We start from the raw sequence: 22,884 nt of genomic DNA, 5'->3' as shown, positions 1-22,884 counted from the left end.
CTTAATGGAAGCAGAGGAAAATGATAAAAATTAAAGCAGAAATTAATTGAACTGAAGACAGAAAAAAACCAGAACAACAAAGTTTTACTTGAAAGAAATTAGTAAAGTTGATAAACTTTTAGCCAAAGTAACCAACAAAAAGAGAAGCCCCAAATTAGCAATATCAAAAGTGAAAGCAGGATTCTTGTATGCTATCTACTGATCCTATATGCATTGTGAAGGTAATAAGGAGTACTACAAACAAGTTCATAACTCACAATCTGATCATTTAAATGAGGTAGATCATTCACTAAAAGACATATAACACCATCATTTAACAAGCAAAAATGAATTAGCTGAGTCAACCTACAAATATCAAATAAATCTAATTGGTATTTTCAATCTTCTAACAAAGAAAACATCAGACCCTGAGAGTCTCATTTGTGAATCTTGCTAAACATTTAAGTAAAAAAATGATACTAATCCTTCACAATGTCTTTCAAAATTCATAAGCAAAAAGATACCTTTTTTTTTTTTTGAGATGGAGTCTCATTCTGTTGCCCATGCTGGAGTACAGTGGCGTGATATTGGCTCACTGCAACCTCTGCCTCCCAGTTTCAAGCAATTCCCCTCTCCTGCCTCAGCTGGGACTACATACACGTACCATCATGTCAAGCTAATTTTTGTATTTTTAGTACAGATAGGGTTTCACCATGTTGGCCAGGCTGGCCTCGAACTCCTGACCTCAACTGATACACCCGTCTTGGACTCCCAAAGTGCTGGGATTACAGGTGTAAGCCACTGTGTCCAGCCTTGAAAGATCACATTTTAATTCATTTTCTGAAACTCAATTTATATTAAAACTAAATTCTGAAATAGGTGAATAGATCAATATCTCTCATAAATATAGATGTAACGTTTCAAAAAAATATAGCAAATTAAATCAAAAAATTTATTAAAAGAATTATACAGCGTGGTCAGATAACCAGTGCCAGTTCATTGTCTCAGATTTTTCAGGCTCCCATAACAAAATGCTATGAACTGGGTGGCTCATAAACAGCAAGGCTTTATTTTTCACAGTTCTGGAGGCTGGGAAGTTCAAAGTCATGATATCACAGATTCAATGCTTGGTGAAGGCTTGTTTCCTGGTTTATATGCAACCACCTTGTTGCTGCATTCTCACGTGTGGAAGGAATGAGCCAGCTCTCTGGAGTCTCTTTTATAAAGGCACTAATCTCCACTGTCATGACCAAATCAGCACCCCAAAGCCCCAACTCCTAATACTATCACCTTGGAAGTTAGGGTTTCAACATATAAATTTGAGGTGGCAGTGCACCAATATTCAGATAATAGCATTTATAAATAAAAAAAGGAGTCACTTTGCTAAAACACGTTAAAACCTGCACCACCACTGACAAAATATGTTACCACATCAATTACTTTAGAAAAAGAATTTCACAGAATCCAACAGTCATTCCTGAAAAAACTCCTAGCAAAGTACCATTACAGAAGACCTCCTCCAGCTTGTTAAAGAACATCCTGCAAATACCTACAGCTAACATCATACTTAATGGTGAAAATCGGGTCATTTTTCTATTGTCAGGAACATGGCAAGGATGTCCTTTTTTACCAATCTGATTCAACATCATCCTGGGTATATTACCCAGTGCAATATAAAATAAAAGGAAATAAAGTTATATAGGTTGAGAAGAACAAAATAAAAGAGTTCGTATTTGTATAGTATATTTATCTATGTAGAAAATCCCAAACAACTGAAAAAAATGACTCCTGGAACTAATAAGAAAGAATAGGAAGACCATAGATGCAATGTTAGCATACAAAAGTCAACTGCCTTCCCATATACCAGCAATGAACTATTGGGATTTGAAATTTAAAAACTAAACATTACCATTTACAATCAACCCATATATAATATAATACTTAGTTATAAATGTGTTACGGTCTAAATGTTTGTGTCTCTGCAAAATTCATGTGTTGAAGCACTAACCTCCAATGTGATATTAGGGAGTAGAGTCTTTAGAGGTACAATAACAGAATTAGTGCCCATACATATAAAAAGACACAACAGCTTGTTTTCTCTTTCTGCTCTATGAGGACACAGTGAGAAAATGGCTATCTGCAAAACAAAAACTAGCCCTCACCAGACACCAGATCTGCTGGCACCCTGAACTTGGACTTTCCAGCTTTCAGAACCAAAAATAGATAAATAACATCCAAAAAACTGGATGTTATTCAGGACATCCAATTTGTCATATCTTGCTAAAGCAGCCTGAATACACTAAGGCAACTTATAACCCAATATGTACAGGATTTATTTGCAAGAAATTACAAATCTCTGATGAAAGAAATCAAAGAAAATCTAAATAAACGGAAAGATATTCTAGGTCCATGTATTGGGACATCAGATATTATTAAGATATCAGTTATTCCTAACCTGATCTATACATGTAATACAATCTCACTCACAATCCCAGCAAGCTATTTTATACATATGGACAAATTTATCCTAAACTTAATATGGAGAGGCAAGAGACCTACAATAGCTTAAACATTATTGACATAAGATAGTCGAAAGACCTTCACTACCTCAATTCAAGACCTACTGTAAAGTTACATTATTCAAGGCAGCATTATACAAGACCACATGGTATTGGTGAAAGAATGCAAGGAATAATACTCCACTAGCAATAAGAACGCCTAGTGATAGAATATTGATTTATAATGCTGCTCTCCCATGAAACGAATCAGAGTTCCTTGGAGAAACGGTTGATTCCAGGACTGGCGCTGGGCATATACAAGTGGATCCTGCAGTATCTTATAGTGCAGGAAGTAAGAAGGGTTAAAAAATATGTAAAATGATAGGAATGTGTCAAAGGAACCAAGAGTCAAATGATAGTGCTCCTAATGTCCAAATATGAAATACTTGGAGCAAAACATTAAATAATGTAGTATTAGACTATACCCTGAGTTATGAAATAAGTATCCATGAGTCCATACGGATATAATGTATTAAAAAATAAATGAAAGATTGTAGACAAGTCTCCTGTGGAGAAGAATTTTAGAAAATATACACAAAAATTTACTCTGCCCTCAAGAGTAGAACATAAGTTCCCACCCCTTCAACGCAGGCTACACAGAGTGACTACTTATAAAGTGCACAGTATGGAAAGTGCGAAAAGGTGAGATTGACTCCATAGTGGAAAAATGTGACAAACATCATGTACTACTCTGTTCTCACACTGGTAATAAAGACGTCCCTGAGACTGGGTAATTTATAAAGGAAAGGGGTTTAACTGACTCACAGTTTAACATGGCTGGGGAGGCCTCAGGAAACTTACAATCATGGCAGAAGAGGAAGCAAACACATCCTTCTTCACATGGTGGTGGCAAGAAGAAGTGTCAAGCAAAAGGACGAAAAGCCCCTTATAAAACCATCAGATCTCATGAGAACTCACTATCACAAGAACAGCATGGAGGTAGCCATTCCCTTGATTCAATTACCTCCCACCTGGTCCTTCCCACCACACGTGGGGATTATGGAAACTACAATTGAAGATGAGATTTGGATGGGGACGCAGCCAAACCATATCACATCACCTCAGTCAGGTGATGCAGGTCAGCATCAACCATGAGAAACCATGTTAATCGCATGCACTCTTGATAAGATATAGCAAAAATGGCGCTTTACCTTTTTAAGTCTTCCTCCTCCAAACTCACAACCCTTGTCTAATCATGAGTAAAACATCGGATAAATCCAACCACAGGACAGTTTATAAAATATCTAATGAGTATGTCTTACAGTCGTCAAGGTCATCAAAAGTGAGGAAAGTCCAAGAAATTATCAGGGACAAGAGCCTACGTAGAATGACAATTAAATGCAATACAGCTTCCTGGCTGGAATACTGGACTAAAAATTGTTAAAAATTAAAAGAAATCCTAGTGAAGCATGGGATTTTGTTAATAATAATGCCTCAATATTGCGGCACAATTTGTAAAAATATGCCATACCAGCATAAGAAGTTGATGATAGGAAGCATCAGAAACAGAGATGGCAAGCCTATGTTCTATCTTCTCAAATTCTATAAACATAAAACTACTGTAAAATAAAAACAAATAAATGTTAAATCCGGTTATCATCTTTATTGTTTAAATTCAATGAATCTAATATGTCTTTATATATCAGGAAGATTCGGGGAGTGATAGAAAATGCCCTATATTCAGTGGGTTTCAATTCGATCCAATCATCTGTGTCATTACACGCAGATCCCTGCCTCTTCATTGCCCACCTCATGTAATCAAAGTGATGGAGTGCTCAGACTCTATCTTGCTTTCCTTACACTGTATCTCTGGCATTTATAACCATCTTCTCTGAAATTACTAGAATACCACGACTTTCATATGAATAAGTAGTAAATTGTCTCAGATGAATGCTATACTTATTTTGTATTTTTCATCATGCCTGATGAATTAAAGTTATCAATACAATAAAACATTGTTTATATAGCAGAGTCGAGATGACTAAAGAGATAGTATTTTTTAAATCCTAAAATATCAGAGTAGGAAGGAGCTAATTTAGAGATGAGCAGACTGAGACTTGGAAAGAGAAAAGATTGTAAATTCCTCATATCAGTTAGAGAACTCTTTAGGCATCCAATGTACCCTCCACATTTTAAACAGAAAATTAGCCATGTCATTTTTCTTTAAAAGGCATTTCATCATTTGCCTATTTAACTCTATTCATGAAATCACAAAAAAAGAGACTAAGGAACCATTCTACTCTGACACGTGTGTGTGTGTGTGTGGGGGGGGGGGTTATGTGTATACTTCTGAACAGTTTTGTATGAAAACAATTGCTTAATTTGCTTATCTTACCTCTGAGGATAACATGCATGTGCATGAAGCAATTATTCACTCTAAGTTTAGAATAAAGCCTCCTTCTTGGTTACTTCGAGCTTAAACATGAAGATGACCTCTGCTTTGACCCCAGTAGGTACTTATTTCTAAAGGGTGTGATTTGGTTCACGTCCCGGTGGGAACATGCTTACTGGGTTTGAATACAGAAGAGCTATTGGGCTACATGTGGCATATTCATGAAATGTGATTTTCAACATGAACTGGAACTACAGCCCCCAATGGAATAAAGACAACAAAAGACCCAAGCTTTCTCATTAAAGAAAGTTACTTGTCCCCCTCCAATCAAGAGAACACCCATAATTACATGCAAATGATTTGATTTTCAACTGTTGTGATAATCTATTACTATAATTAAGTGCCATGCCACAATATTTTAAACAACTCACACAGATCACCATGAATCATGTGTATTCTGCAGTAGACCATTATCACAACAGAACTTCTAGATCACAGATAACATTATTCTAAGCTTTGAGAGCAGGGGTGATAAAACATACCAAAAATAAATAATTTATAGAATCATGAGAAAGAAATCAGTGCTTGTTTTTTGTTTTGGATTTTTTTTAAAAACCATTATAGGAAACCTCAAGCTTTTACTTTCAAATGTCTAAGACTCTGGAGATACTGTATTCAATATGGTTGTCAGAGTCTGGCATTGATCCAATAAAATTTGCACTTAAAATTCCTACAATTAAATTGGCTAATAAGAATTATGTTAAAACAAAGCTGCTTATGCCTTTCTGTTGAGAAAGAATTTTCTCATTCCTAGTTAACAGGGGTTAAAGAAAAAAAAAAAAGATGGGAAAATTAATCCAATTACCTTGTTTTTTCTTCTGTCATTCCAAGGAAAAAGAGTATGTTTCTTCACAATCAACATTCAGCACATTTCCCTAATTAATGCAATTTGATAAAATGAAACAAATTCATGATGTCATTAACTGAGTTCTGCCTAATGAAGTTGGGTTATAGGAAACATTAAGTGCAGAGTAAAATCCATTTCTGTGGCCGGGGAAACACGCATTTATCATTTCAGTACATTTACTTTGGAAGTACCAATCATGAAGGCTTATCACTACAATCACCATGTCTTGATAAATCAACATAAATTAACATTTTGATCAATGCCATCATTAAACCCAGGCTGTGAAAGAAGGAATCTACTCTTTGCTGAAGTGGCACAAATTAACTCTGCCCCGACAGAATAAGAGGCTGTCTGGTGGACGACTGTTGTTTTTTCATTTGAAGCTGTATTTTTCTTACCAAGTTTGACAATAACCATCAATATCATCAAATCACGAAAAAGAAATTTACTTTCACAGACACACTGTGAATAGTGGTTTTAACAGAAGACAAAAGAGCTGAAGGTTGCTAAAAGTTATGTAAAAGCTACAAATACCCTTGTTTATTCACATATAAAAATATATACATATTTAGATATGTAAGATTACATAGCCACTGGGATTACAAAAGCAGAACTTAAATATTTAAAAATTTTTTTTCCCAAAGGTAAAAACAAATATTACTGCAAATTCACTTTATCCCTTGTCAGGTAGTTACCAATCAAAAAAACTCAAATATTTATTTCCTTTCTTTTAATTCTCCTTCTATTATTCTTGTATGCAGGATCTTTCTAGCTCATTGTTGATTATCGTTACCTATATTATTATTAGCAAAATTAAAACTTCATTCATTTTTCCTGACCTATTAACTAATGTCTTTTTCTTTGATACAATCTTATTCAAATACTACACCATATTTAGCAGTCATTGTCTCCTTGGCCTCCTGGTGGCTCTTGACAGTTTATTAATTTAACCGACCTTGGCAGTTTTAAAGAGAACTGGTCAGTTATTTTGTAGAATGTTAGGACTTGGATTTTTTCATCTGTCTGGAATTTATCTAATGTTTTTCCCATTATTAGGTCAGAGTTATGGGCAGAAAGATCCAGAGATAAAGTATCATTTTCATCACATCGTATTAAAACATTGATTCACTAGAACTCTCAGTTAAAATTCCCACCATTAAATTGGCTAATGAGAATCATGTTAATACAAAATAGCTCATAGTTTCATGTTGAAGAAGGGTCAAGCTGACCTATCACTATAAATGTGATTTATTACTGTTGGCGTTAAGTTTGACAGCTGGCTGAGACAATGTTGTCAGGTTTTCTGCACTGGAAAGTTACATACCTCCTCTCTCCTCTCCCTTCTGCTCTCTGCAGAAGGAAGTCACTTTTAAACACACCTCTAACTTAAGGAGCAGAGAGTTATGGTCCACTCTTTAGAGAAAAGTATCCTGATACAATATTTTTAATTCGTTTGCACAGGAGACTTGCCTGTCCTCCCTCATGTCTTTACATATTCAATCATTTGCTTATGTCAGTACGAAGTCAATAATATATTTGAGGTGTAGCTTATTATTACTTTATTTGTTTTATTCTCCAAATTGTCGCAGTTTCAACTCTAGCCAACTATTTCAGTTAGTTCCAATGTCCCTTTGACATTCCCCATCATCTGTGAGTGTGTCTGTGTGTGTGTGTCTTAGCACTTACTTTCTGGAACTACAAGATGCTTCAGGCTCACCTTAAGTTCTTCCCTTCCTCAATACTTCAATGAGGCTGTGTGCAGTGGCTCATGCCTCTAACCCCAGAACTTTGGGAGGCCAACATGGTGGCTCAACTGACCCCAGAGGTTCAAGACCAGCCTGGACAACATAGCAAAACTCAGTCTCTACAGAAACTACAAAAATTAGCCAGGTGTGACAGCGTGTGCCTGTGGTCCTAGTCACTCAGGAGGCTGAGGAGGAGGTTTGCTTAAGCTGTGAGGTTGAAGCTGCAGTGAGCCATGATAGCACCACTGCACTCCAGCCTGGGAAACAGGGCAAGACCCTGTATCAAACAAACAAAACCTTTCAATCGGCCATCTCTCTAATTAGAATGTCAACTGAGGTTCTCATTCTATCACTCAGCAAAACATGCCTTTGGAATTACACATTTAGAAGGGTCAAGGGAAAATTGACTTAATAACAACACTGCTTCTCCGTAGAGTGGCAGCTGAAATACTGTTCCCTTCTTACTAAGGTAGTCTTTTGCAATGGTGGCAACCATGATATCAACCTTTATTTAAATGTGTATTTAAACTGTATTAACTTCCATTTTCCTTTGATTCCTGTTGTGAGAGAATGATAATTGATTCCTAATATCCATTCTCTACTTCTCCTTTTAGTTACGCACATGACCACCTTTAATATATTTTCCAGGCTTTGCATATGAGCAAGAACACATGACTGATTTCTCACCAAGGAGATAAGAGCAGAAATGTTCTGTTTATTGTTTTCAGGCAAGACACTGGTTTCCACTCCCCATCCCTACTCCTTGCTGGCTGGAATGTAGAGGAGGTAGAGAAATATCTTGGATCACAGAGCATCTTCCCACTGGCAGAGCAACAAAGCAGAAGGAACCTGCATTGCCCATTCCACAAAGCTGCACATTTGCCGTATGTGCTTGAGCTCAGAGTAGGGCAACAGAAAAGTAACTCTCTTCTATAGGATTCAGCAGCTGAGCACATTATCTTAAATAATTTTCTCCAAGTTCATTGCACTTCAATGCTACATTAAAAGTAAATACCTAAAATGTACACAATATTTTGTGGGCCATCATTTTCATCCTTTAGCCCACTGGCTACTGCTTCTGACTTGTCCTGGATGTGCTTAGCCTTCTGGGTGGCTCCTAGTAGTTTCTCTTTCTTACATAATTACTGATTTCAAGCCAGACTGAGACCACATAATTGAGCTGACACTAAAGCTATTCTCAGAGGTGTGTGCACATTACAATCTTCAGCGGATTTGGTAAAATGTTGCTCATGCCAGGATTCCACACTCAGAGATGCTCATTTAATTGGTCCTAGGGTGTAGCTTGGACATTAATATTTTTAAAAGTTCCCCCCCAAAATTCTAATAGGCAGCCAGTGTTGAAAACCATCGTCCTCAATGCGAGAACAAGCCATGTGTGTGCAAAGTTAATCCCCATAATTAACCCATCTAGCCTTGCATGCACACTGATATTTGAAGCAGTTGATCTAACACTGGCTCTCACAGACTGACACAAACACTTTATTAGTGCTCCGTACATCAACAGAACTCAGCTGCTTTGTGGCTTACAGGGTGTACATACTGCTCCACACACCAAGAGCTTAAGGCCTGGAACAACTCTCCTTTCCCTCTTTTGAAATGTTGGTCTCATCCATGCTTGCTTTGGACAAGCTATGGTTATAAAAGTCAACTCCAACGTCCTGCAACTTGAAGCAGGCCTCTTGTTCCTGCAGGGCGCTTGCATACTGGCTAGCCAGAATTGAACTCTTGTCTCAGTTCTGTGTGCACACAGAGGCTGCTGACATCGGCTGCCTTTGGCTGAAGCATTTGTGCACTGCTCATTGATCCCCTTACAGATTCAATAAATGGGTCTAGAAGAATAATGAAGGAGAATATGCATTTTCAGGTATCAAAATTGTTATGCAGATGTGGTAATTAAAGGGTATCGTTTAAGAATAGGTACACATGGCAGGGCACGGTGGCTCACACCTGTAATCCCAACATTTTGGGAGGCCTAAGTGGGTGGATTGCCTGAGCTCAGGAGTTCGCGACCAGCTTGGGCAACGTGGTGAAACCCTGTCCCTACTAAAGTGCAAAAAATTAGCCGGGCATGGCAGCAGGCGCCTGTAGTCCTGGCTACTGGGGAGGCTGAGGCAGAATTGCTTGAACTCAGGAGGTAGAGGTTGCAGTGAACTGAGATCACGCCACTGCACTCCAGCCTGGGTGACAGAACGAGACTCCACCTCAAAAATAAAAATAAAAATAGGTACACACACCACTGAGATAGACTAGAGTTACTAATAGCTACTGTTATAAATAGTAGCTTCCGGGAACACAGGTGATATTACCAATGAGTCGGAATAGATTGAATTACTTAATGATGGGTCAGCTGGCCTGTTATACGGAAAACAATATAATTAGATGGTTACATAGCACAACTCAGGAAATATATTCCTGATGTACACATCTGAGTGATAAATGAAACTTTTTTTTAAATTTAGACAATATAGAATAATATACGCATAAACTCAGAATATGGAAGAATCTTTTGAACAAAACAGAAAAAGCACAAAGAATGATGAAAAACATGGAGATAGTACACGTACTAAACTTAAAATATTTTGACAAAATAAACACAAAAACAAATCAGGAGGTATCTGAATTACATAAGCCAACAAAATTAGCAGAATAAGCCAATAAGGAATTAGCAACAAATAAACTGGATCTAAGTATGGCAATCTTATGCTTTGTTTTATGTTAAACAAAAATCAAAAGATTGCAAAAGATTGCTCGAAGCTGTTGTCATTTGTTCTACATCTCAAAAAAATACAGAATAACAATAAATATATTTTTTAAGCATGTATATGGAAAACAATAGAGGCAAAGCAGGAAACGATATACACCTATCTTAGGGAGGGAACAGTGTAATCGAATTAAGGACTTCAATAATACATCTGAAGTTTAGTTTGCTTAAACATTATTTGAAACAAATAAAGAAAAATGTATTCAATTCTGTGGGAATAAATGGTTTTATTATTTTATAATTTTCTCTGAATATTTGAAATTATGAATAATTTGAAAATGACTTTCGAAAAAGAGGTAAGATACGTCAAGAACTAAGATGAATATGCCAGAGTTCTCAGATTATGGATTATTTTATTTAATTTTTTCCATTTAACTCTGATACTTTCCAAACATTTTATAATAAAAATGGCAACTGTTGCAATAGGAAAAATGTTTTTGAAAGTGAAAGTCTTTTTATTTTTCCAATTTTTCTAATAAATTGAAAAATATAAAATCAACCTCTCTCTCTCCTTTGTCTCTATCAATCTCTATGCATTTATCTATCCTTTATCTATTTAATTTATGTATCTACCTATCATCTATCTATCAACTATATCCATCATATCTAAAGCCAAATGCACTGGAGAGCTTATAATTTAAAGCAAAAAAAAATTTTCCTAGACATTTTTAGTTGTTGTCATCAGAGCAAACTGACTTTTCATTTTTCTATTTTCAATATTACTATAGGTCATTCTGACTTTCAATATTCTGTAGAGAAAATTGTCTTTTGTATTTGACATAAATATTAATTAATCATGTATTAAGAAAGCCATTTGCTTCCAAACAAATCAGTAGTATGTTAGGCCTTTCCTGCAGTGCTATAAAATTCAGCTTGAATACTGCTGCAACAAACATACGTGTGATGTGTCTGCATAGTAGAATGATTTATAATCCTTTGGGTATATACCCAATAATGGGACTGCTGGGTCAAATGGTATTTCTAGTTCCAGATCCTCGAGGAATCACCACACTGTCTTCCACAAGACTTGGAACCACCCAAATGCCCATCAATGATAGACTGGATAAAGAAAATGTGGCACATATACACTACGGAACACTAAGTAGCCATAAAAAAGAATGAGTTCATGTCCTTCGCAGGAACATGGATGAAGCTGGAAACCATCATTCTCAGCAAACTAACACAGGAACAGAAAACCAAACACTGCATGTTCTCACTCATAAGTGGGAACTGAACAATGAGAACATAATGGGCACAGGAAGAACATCACACACTGAGGTCTGTCAGGTGGTGGGGGGCAACGGGAGGGACAGCATTAAGAGAAATACCTAATGTAGGTGACGGGTTGATGGGTGCAGCCAACCACCATGGAATATGTATACCTATGTAACAAACCTGCACGTTCTGCACATGTATCCCAGAACTTAAGTATAATAAAAAAAGAAAATATTCAAATTAAAGCACAAAAAAAGAAAAAAAAAATTCAACTTGAATTTTATACTTGAGACTGAGTAATTTATAAGAAAAGAGGTTTAACTGCTTCACAGTTCTGTAGGCTGTACAAGAAGCATGGCACCAGCGTCTGTCTCTGGGGAGGCAGATTTTAACTCATGTTGGAAGGGGAAGGGAAAGCTTGCACGTCACATGGTGAAAACAGGATCAAAGACAGGGGCAGGTCCTACATTTTAAACAAACAGATCTCATGAGAACTCACTCACTATCCTGGGGATGGGACAAAGCGGACGGCGCTAAGGCATTCATGAGGGATCGGCTGCCATGATCCAATCACCTCCCACCAACTCCCACCTCCAACGTTGGGAATTACATTTCAGCAAGAGATTCAGGGAGGCAAACATCCAAACTATCAGCCAGTAAGGCTGAAAGGATGGCACTAAACTGTTCTGCGTTGGGAAGTAAAATTAAAAAAAAAAAGACTCTCTAAATTTGAGGTACTGAGGTTTTTCATAATTTAGATACAAATATGAAGAATTATCTATATTTTCCTAGTAACACTAATTCTTTATTTCCCACTTTTCTTTCAGAAATTATGAGAACAGAAACCAATCCATACAGTGGGTTGTATGGAAATATACAAATTGGAATATTCACAGATAAATGAAGGAAAACACTCTGGAAATTTTATGCAGCACACTGGTTAAGGCTCTGGTTTTGTAAATTAGTAATCTAATAGACTCAGGATCTTAGACCCTTATTAGGTATATTATTTGCAAATATTTCCTACATTTTACGGATTGTCTTTTCAATTTCCTAATATAGTCTTTTGGAACACAAAAGTTTTTAAACTTGATAAAGCCCAGTTTATATTCTTTCTTCAAATGCTTATGTTCTGGATATCATATGAAACAAATCATTGACAAACCTAAGGTCATAAAAAAATGCCTGTGATTTAAGAGTTTTATAATTTGAGAACTTCTGTTCATTGTATACATTTTGATAAGATGTCTGAATCCATAAATTACTTAGGGCACTATGGCCATGTTTATGATATTGATTCTTTCTACACATGAGCACGAAATGTTTTTACATTTCTTTGTGTCCTCTCTGATTTCCTGGAGCAGTGGTTTGTAGTTCCCCTTGAAGAGGTTCTTCACTTCCCTTGTTAGCTGTATTTCTAGGTATATTATTTGCTTTGTAGCAATTATGAATGGGAGTTCATTTATGATTTGGCTCTCAGCTTGCCTACTGTTGTTGTATACAAATGCTAGCTATTTTTGCACATCGATTTTGTATCCTGAGACTTTGCTGAAGTTGCTTATCAGCTTAAGAAGCTTTTGGACTGAGACGATGGTTTTCTAGGTAAAGGATCATGTCATCTGCAAATAAGGACAATTATTTCAAATCCTTTACTTGTTACAAGTCAGTTCACAGTTCCTAGTTCTTAATTAGTCATGATCAGTATTGTGTGTCTTTCAAGGAATTCGTCTATTTCACCTAGGCTATCTACTTTTGTACACTTATTCATACTATTCCATTATAATTCTTTTTCATTTCTATAAGATCAGTGTAGTAATATACACTCTTTAATTTTTAATGTTAATAATTTGATCAGTTTTTTGGTCATCCTAGCTAACGGTTTATAAATTTTGTTGATATTTGTCAAAGTTTGTTTAATCAATTTTTGTTTATTTTCTCTGTATTTACTTCCAGTGTAATCTTTATTACTTCCTTTCTTCTGCTTGCTTTGCGATAATTTGGTCTTCTTTCCACTCTCTTAAGATTCAATGTTTCTTTATTAATTTAAGATATTTATTTGTTTTTATTTTAGGAATTTACAGCTACAAGTTTTACATCAAAATTGTTTTAGCTGAATTCCATAAGTTTCAGTATGTGTTTTATTATTATTATTATTATTATTATTATTATTATTATTATACTTAAATTCTGGGGTACATGTGCAGAAGGTGCAGGTTTGTTAGGTATACACGTGCCATGGTGGTTTGCTGCATGATTCAGCCCAAGTATTTACTCATTTTTCTTGTGATTTTTTCTCTGTTTGGTAATTTCATTCTATTATTGTCAAAGAAAATGACTTCCTTTGTTAAAATTGAAACTTTTAAAAATTTATTGAAATTTGGTTTTAGGCCAAATACATAGTCTGTTCTGGATAATGTTCCATATTCACTTGAGATGAATATGTACCCTGATATTAGTGGATGGCGTGTTGTTTATGTGTTTGATCTTGTTGGCTTATAGTGCTTATCATGTTCTCTATTTCCTCATCAATCTTCTATCTAGTTGTTAGACCCATTACTGAAAGTTAGTATTTTTGTCTCTAATTATTACTGTCAAATTTTCTACTTTTTTCATTTCAATCAGTTTTTGTTTTATGCATACTGTGATTCTGTTGTGAAATGCATATATTTAAATAAACGTGATCTCTTCTTATTAAACCTTTTATAATTATAAAATATCCCTTTTATCTAGTAATTATTTTTGGTCTTCAAATCTCTTTTACTTGATGTTAAGATAGCTATTATTGGTTACAGTTTTTATAATATCCTTTTTAAATCTATCATTTTACTTTCATTCCATTTTGTGTTTAAATCTAATGTGCACCTTTTGCATACAATATAACATCAGATCATTTTTTGAAAATTCATTCTGTCAACTTCTACCTTTTCACAGAGTGGTCAATCTATTTACTTTGGATGTAGTTATTAATAAAGTAAGATTTATGTCTGCCACTTTATTTGATTTTATATACTGTTTGTCCTTTTTTTTAATTCCTCAATTATTGCACTCTCTTATGTTAAATAAATATATTCTACTGTGCTACTTAAATTATGCTGTCATTTATTTTATTTTATTTTTGTTATTTTCTTAGTAGTTGCCCTGGAAATTAAAATAGCCATCTGAATTTATAACAATCTAGTTTAAATTAAATCCAAGATGATGTAAGATTATATAAAAATTTGCTTTTGTATATTTCTATTTTTCCTCTCATTTGTGCTACTATTTTTCTACTCATTACGTATTTACTCATTTTATGTCACATGTGGAAGAAAAAGTTACAAAAACAAATACAGGTGTACTGTATTTTGTGTTTACTTTTGTAGTTACTTTTACCAAAGCTCTTCATTGTATTGTGTGGACTTGAATTTTTTTTTCTAGTGTCCATGAGTTTAAAGGATTTTCTTAATATTTCTTTCAGGACAGATATGCTGTGTATAAATTTTCCTGGTTTGTGTTTAAATGGGGATCTCTTAATTTCTTTCATTTTGAAGTATAATTTTACTGTGTATAGAATTCTTGGTTGACTGTTTTTTTTTTTCAGCATTTTGCATATATCATCCCCTTGTCTTCTAATCTTTATAGCTTCTGATGAAAAATCAGCTACTAATCTTATTAAGGATACCTTGATGAGTTGCTTCAATATTCTCTCTTTGACTTGCATTTTGACAGTTTGGCTATGATGTGTTTCATTGACTATGATGTGTTTCCTTGTAGATGTCTTTGAATTTTTCATACTGGAGTTTATTGCGTTTTTTGGATGTGTACGTTCATGTCTTTCAACAAATATTATTATTATTTCTTCCATACTTTTTCTGTCCCCTTTTCTATCTCATCTCTGTAGGGGACTGCCATCATGTGTATGCTGGAACGCTTGCAGTGTCCCAGGGGTCTCTCAGGCTTTGCCCTTTCCCTTTTAAAATTATTTTTCTGCTATTTTATTAACAAAATAAATCATTTTAATTAATCCATTTTCAAATTCACTGATTCTTCCTACACTGTCTTATATCTTATATCTTCTGCTGAACTACTCTAGTACATTATTTCAGTTATTATAATTTTCAACTCCAGAATTGCTATCTTTTGGTACTTTACATTTCTTTACTGATATTCTTTATTTGGTTAGACATTACTCTCATACTTTCCTTGAATTATTTTTGCTGTTGCTTAGCTATTTTCTTGGACTAATTCCTTAATATATGTATTACTTGTCATTTGTGGTCATTGTACTCTCTGCTCAGTTAGCTTGAGTTCTATTTCTTAGAAGGCTACAACCAGTTATCTCCTAGTGCTTGCTCACTCGTTTTGAGTGCATTTTGGGACACAGCTCAACACTCAGTCAGGCAGTGTTTACAATTCTGCTTTAACCCCCACCCCCTATATGAACAAGGTCTCAAGGTCTAGCAAAGGTAGGAGGCTTACTTAGGGTATTTCTTGGTATTTCTTGGACATACATAGGGACATTCCCAAACGTGTAAGCTTCTCAGTTTGTGTTGGAAATATGTCAGAGATATTTAATTATTTATTTGTTTATTTTATTATTATTTTTTGAGATGGAGTCTCACTCTGCCACCAAAGCTGGAGTGCAGTGACATGATCTTGCACTCCAGCTCACTGCAACCTTTGCCTCCCTGGTTCAAGGGATTTTCCTGCCTCAGCCTCCCAAGTAGCTGGGATTACAGGTACTCGCCTGACTAAATTTTGTATTTTTAGTAGAGACGGGGTTTCCCTTTGTTGTCCAGGCTGGTCTTGAACTCCTGACCTTAGGTGATCCACCTGCCTTGGCTTCCCAAAGTGCTGGGATTACAGGCGTGCCAGGCCATGTCAGCATTTTTAAAGCTCTCTATGGACATCTCAACCCACAGCTTTTCAGTTTTTGTTTTTGTTCAGTTTTTTGTTTGCCTCACCCATTCTTGCCATCTCTGGCATCTGGGATATTAAACCATCACCACTGATTGTTTTTGGCAAGGGTTCTTGAGGCAAAAGCTACACTAGGTAGGATCAGATTCAGGTCAAATCATTAAAATCCTTGCAAATGAGGATTTTTTAGGGTGCTACCAGTAAAACAAATAATTACAATTTTCTGGAAGCAAGCTTTAGATGGTTTCTACACCTCTTCCTCAACCCCAGTAAAAGGCTGTAGATTTCTGGTTTTCATTATGATGCTAGGGCTGCTGACTTCAAACCGGTCACAAATCCAGAGAGATAAAAGAAAATAGGGCATGTTAAAACACACTCACCGTTCTTACTAATACGCAGACGTTTTTCTTAAATATGCTCTAGATTCTTTCAGAACTTTGGTTGATTTTTGTAGTTCTAAAAATGTCAATTTCCCACAACTTTTGCCAGTATGTTCTTTGCTTTGAGACATGAGATAGATGTCACCATGTTTGTTTTATTTTGAGGATTGTATAAAATATCTTTTAAAATATCTACACATATATTTTGTTTCACTAAGACCTGCGAAGGATGATATATTGTTAGAAATTTAAAACGTGGCAATAGAAACATCAGCATTAAAACCCTATTAAATTTAATTTTACTTTAAGTTGCCTGCTTCTTCTCAAATTCAGCATCATCATTCTAGCCCAGTCTCTGGATTATTTAAATTTTCTTGACTCTTGCCTTCCATTATTCACACCATCTGAAACACTTTGGTGTGACGAATCTTCCTAAGACTGATAATCCCATTTTCTTACTTTCAGAAATCTCCACTGGCTGCTGAAGTAAATCTTCTTGAGTTATAATCAAAGTCAGTGCATAATGTGGGTTTCACCTTTCTCCCAGGGAATAGTCCCTGGCACTGCCCTTCTGTGACCACATGACTGTGCTGCTCAAAATGGAGTCTCAAAACTGGTTCTGGTCCAGGGACTGTATATTGCGGAGTCAAGAGTGAGGGGAGGCATTTGGAATGACTATTTAGACAATTTCATGGCACTTGAAATTATTGCATCACTTAATATTCTTTAACAACGGACTTGTTTCATTAACCAAGTTATAAACTGATTCAGAAGTCAACAGATTCCACTGGTGAGTCACATGTGGCAAGAGCCAAATACCAGTCATGTTCAACTGTATCACTTTAAAATATGAGGTCGTTTAAGGTGAATTTGTCAATTATAATCAAAATGTATAAAAATCTAACAATATGTAACAATTAATTTGTTTTATAGCTTGTTTTTATAATCTTTTTTTTTAATTTCACATACTTCGGACTAATTTATAGTCAAGTATTATCCTTCAGTCACAGTAAATAAAATCATTTTTCTTTTCAATCCTAATTTACAAATAGTGAAACAAGCTTCACTAGAATTTTTGTCAAGTAAGAACACATATTTTTTCTAAATGAAGGAATGACTATAAATTGCATGATACTAAAGAAGTGATTCTGGAGAAATATAAGTATCAGTCTTACTCAGATTTATAATCACAAATGTTTATTAAGTTCAGTTTTGTGGTCATAATTGATAAGTACTAAAATTATTCTGTTATTTTGCATATATATTGGTTAGTGAAGCAATGAAACAATAAACTAAGCATAAGCTGTATTTAAACACATAAAAATAAGTTCAAAGTCAAAAACATTCACAGAACAAAATGTTTAATTAAAACCCTGACATAAGCAAAGATTCAATATTTTACATTGGTGCTTTTAGGGTTCTTGTAAAGTGGCACTTTGGGTTACTAAGAATGAAAAATCGTGTCCAGTTGCCTAACCATTAGTGAAGGTCTGCATCAAAGAGCTTTGCTTGTAAATGATGAATAAACTGCCTAAAAGTTAGTATTTTAAGAACTGCTTTTCCTTAACATCACATTGCTCAAATTATTTAGGCACTCATACTAATGGGAGAATATGTCAAAAATATATGAGATGTTGTGTTTTTTTTTTTTCATTTCAGCACAATAAATAACAAAACATGAAATGTCACATCTGTTCTTAATGGGATTTGAATATAATGAGGAAGGAAGAGTAGAACTCTTTGGTTACAAGTGTATTCTTGAAAATCACATCCAACTCTGAACTGTATAAAACCATAAGGAATTATGTTGCCGTAAGAAGTGGTTTGGAGTCTTTTCTAGAGGTGTGTTCTCATGATAATTACCCATATTAAGGAGCTTGTGCTAGAATATAAATCAACATATTGTTTTTAAGCAATGAGACTGCCTTACTATAGGGAAAAAATCCTCAGTTGAACAACAAAAAGGACACTTTTTAACTGAATAAGAAAATACATTAATTTTGAACTTTATTCCACAATTCACATATTCTTCTAAAAGTTTCCCCACCATCATCCAACTGTCTTATATAGAATAGTTACTGTTTATAATAAGCTTTTTGGTTATTATATAATAAGAAAAAATAACCTCAAATATTACTGAGGAGGAAACTTTTATTAAGAACACTTGAATGATGAAATGACCTGCAGTATTTTTGCAAGAAAAGAAGTCAGCTATTCTCAACTTAAAAAAAAAATCTTCTGTTTTTCTGATCAACTTCTTAAAGATGTAAATTAGACAGCCAATCTTATTTATCTAACATTAATATCTCTTTTTAAGTCTTAGTATTAATATTTCTATGTAAGATGGGAATAGAATATGCTTTTCAATGGTGCATAAGGCTAAAGGGCAAAATAAAATTTAGAATTTAGAAATTTTGCAGATTTTTAGGACAAGTTCCATTATTCATAACCATTATGAAAAAAGTGAATGATATTCTTGGTTTCCCATCTGTTGCCAGACACTATTTATAACTTATTTATATCACAAGGTCTCAAACCCATAAAACCCGTCTTTCTGTTTTTAATTCCTTTCAGCACCAAATATGCTACCTTAAATATGGTAAATATTATTGTTTAAGAAGTGCGTAAGCTGTCTTGGCCTAAAGCCAGGATTAAGGCTGAACTCTTACTCTTCATCTCTAGTTCAACATTCCAACCTGTATTAGTGCATCTATTTTTTACCTGCATTAATTTCGATGGGAAACTTCTGAAAAAAATGTGATAAGAACAGATAGACTTGGATGCAGGTAGACAACATAATATATTGTGGAGGTGTAAGTGGACTGGGACTTAGTGGAAACAAAAAATAAAAGAAAAATAAACTGATAATTCCAAAAAGCTTTTTAGCTTCTCTTACATGAAAATGAATACCGTGGAAAAGTAGTTTCATTCAGTAGTCATGACATATTTTGTTCTCAAGACTCGTTTCTTTGTTTGGTATTAGACCATCTAGTTTGTTTATTGGTTTGGAATATGTTAATTCTGTTTTATTCTTGATGTTTTTCTGTAAAAATTTTACCATATTTACTTGATTTCAAGATTGTTGTCTTCTCAAGCAATACATAAAACCTAAAAAGATATAACTGTGATCCCCCACCTTACTGATGTCTACTATTTTAGTACACATTTCTTTTTATTATACTCACCACGGTAGACTTTGTTAAAGGCAGTATGAGATTGAGATTGAGATCACACACAATTGTCACTTTGTTCATTGCTACTTTGTCTTGAATTTGACTTTCTTTTATACAAAAGTGCATCATTTATTAGACTTTTAACATTATTAAGAATCTTTTGCAACTGTTTAGTGGTTGTTTTAAGGGGTTTGTTTTCCTAATTTTGCTTACTCATGAGCAATAATTCAGTTAGACGTATAGTTCTAAACCAAAGTCTTCCCTAGAGTCCTTTATTTGAAGAGTTATTGTTATTTCTAATAAGAAATATGATGCCTGACTAATTTTCTCTTCTGGTAGGTAATCTGTTGGAGCAAGCCTTGGTCTTTGCAAGCAGAGCACATTCAAGGGATTTTATAAAGGGACTGTACATGCTGATGTGGGTGAGGCTAAGGAAACAGACAAGAAATGTTGATGTCTTCCAGGGTCCCACACACACATAAAGGGGGTCCAGCATTCCTTTAAGCCTGTACCTATAAGCTGAGGAAGTAATGTTTCCAGAACCCGAGTGAGAATCGGAGCAACAGAAGAAGATGTCACCATACAGGGATGAAGCCCTGGGCAGGACCACACTAAAGCAGGGGATGCAGGAAACAAATACTCTCTGCCGCTCTCCCTCTAGCTTTGCAATCCTCTGCCAGTTTCTTGCACGGGCTGAAACCAACTAGGCGCTGGGGAGCAGGCAATCCCCATGGGACCTGAGCTGTAAAAGTCAGCATCCCAGATTATGAAGTGTGCAACGGCAGCAGAGACAGACGGAGAGTTAATCCAGGGAAAGGAGAACCCAGAGCTTGTGTTTTTTCCTCTTAACCTGTTAACTTTTAAGACTTTTCTCTTTGACTTTGAGGTTTCGGCTTATCTGATAGTCTTAGATACAGACTTGCTTTCATTGGTCTCATTCATAAGCTGGTATCTTCTTTCCATCTGACAATCTTCATCTTGACGTCAGTCTGGCAAATGGCCAGTCCTTGAGCGCTCATCCTACAATTCTTATTTTCCTGCTGTAGGTGGGCGGGCTGTCTACTTTTCTTGATTCTTAATCCCCATCCACCATCTCAGATCATTAGTAGAGAGGTTGCTTTTAATGGAATTTCATTGTGGAAAATATTCTATAAATATATTTCGAGTTTGCTACTGCTAAAGCATTAAGGATTTTACCTGTTCTAGACTCATTTTGATACTCAAAAAACAACAACAGTGATTACAGCATGCAAATCCTCTATGTCCTCCCCTTTGTGTCCTAATAGAATTCTAAGATTTCTGATTTCTCACCATGAACTCTATTTCTAACTGTGGCTCTTGTTTGCTTGCAATCTTCCTTGCCCCTTTCTTAGGATAGTGAGAGCATTTGTTTTTTTCTGTTCCTAGATGCATGAACAATGCAGCTCTTAGAGGTTTTAAGCTCTTAAAGGTTTTTATACCATTGACGTGTTCCAACTCTGCTTCACAGAAACCCGAGCTCCCATTTCCTGTACTTACTTAGGAGTTAATACCATTTCTCCTAATTCCTACTTGTGGGTCCAAAGCCTCCTACAGCAAGTCTTTATTCTTTTTTTTTTTTTTTTTTTTTCAGAACCAGAACATTTATTGCATGACTAATTGCTGACATTCTTAAGATGAACTGGATGCTGCAACAGCTGCCCTCTTGGGTTTAGGTGTTGTTCCTTCACGGAATCCATGCCTGAATCTGCGGTATACAATTTTTAGGTGCCTCATTCGACCAGTTCCGGTGGTATTTCGTCTTTTAGCCTTGGCACTCCAGTTATATTTTCTCTTGCGCTTGGCAGGGTAGCCACATTTGCCACAGGTCGACTTCTGAAGGTGGTAGGCCTTAGAGTCACAGCGGCGGCACAATGTGTGCGTCTTATTGCGACGCTTTCCAAACGATGACGTTCCCTTCGTCATCTCGCTTCTGCAGCCGAGACCAGAGAGACCGGAAGAGACAAGTCTTTATTCTTTTAGCTTTGAACACACACTTAAAAATACACTTGATTTTGTTTTTTCTGGTTTGGAACTCAGCTATCTTATATTTTATCAAGCATTTCTATGTGTTTGGAAGAGAGGGCAACCCATCCTCTCTGAATGGTACTGAACAGTTTAGTTACTGACAGTACTGAACAGTTTAGTTCAGTACTGTCACCTACATGATGTATGAGAGACAGCACTCTCCCAAGTCTATGAATAGGAAACCTGAAACTATTCTAAATAATTCTGTTTAATACGCTTTTTTTCTCTTCTAAGATGACCAGCAGAATATGACAGTTCGTGTTTTTAATGGGCAGAAGGGGAATTGAATAGTTCATCTCTTGAGGCCCTTCAGAAATGTTAGAAAATTGTTTTCTTCTTCGCACCTGACTGAGTTGCCATTCGCAGTGTGACTAATGTCTCTGCTTTGTCTTGGGAGACTGTGTATGTGAACAGCTCACTTTCATGTTGAGAATTACTTCCAGCAGAATTTGTTTCTTTTCATATGTGTAAGCCACAGTGCTCAGTTATCTGTAAGTATCTGTCAAGCAGCAATAGGTTTCTTCTTCTATCAAACAATATGGTTGCTTTGTATAAGATCCATTCATTACTGTCCAAGGAATTTAAAAACTTATTCTTTCCATTTCTTTAGCAATTGACTTGCTATTCTTATTTATTATTTCACTTTATCTTTATAACACATGACAGTCTCCGGTATTTTTCAAGTGTAGGGCTGAGCTCCTTGTAATTATAATTTACATATCAACTCTCCCGGTTAGGTATTATCTCAATATACAGTGGAAAAAATTAACACTCACACGGGCTGAGTAACTTGCCCAGTTTCCTGGTAACAAAGATGGAATTTGAATTAAGTTTTATATCATCGTATATCCTAAAAACTACATACCACTCT

The 22,884-nt window shown here is 35.4% G+C and overlaps 1 pseudogene across 1 annotated transcript; it reads right to left on the bottom strand.

Annotated features, from left to right (window-relative positions):
• Positions 1–21,555: 21,555 nt before the first annotated feature.
• LOC111547369 lies at positions 21,556–21,932 on the bottom strand (annotated as a pseudogene). The gene has a single exon (XR_002733113.2). The product of XR_002733113.2 is annotated as a 60S ribosomal protein L37 pseudogene (transcript).
• Between the last annotated feature and the right edge of the window lie 952 nt (positions 21,933–22,884).

This window comes from Piliocolobus tephrosceles, chromosome 7, assembly GCF_002776525.5.
Source record: "Piliocolobus tephrosceles isolate RC106 chromosome 7, ASM277652v3, whole genome shotgun sequence".
NCBI classification, from domain to species: Eukaryota; Metazoa; Chordata; class Mammalia; order Primates; family Cercopithecidae; genus Piliocolobus; species Piliocolobus tephrosceles.
This window is presented reverse-complemented; position numbering and strand designations above follow the sequence as displayed.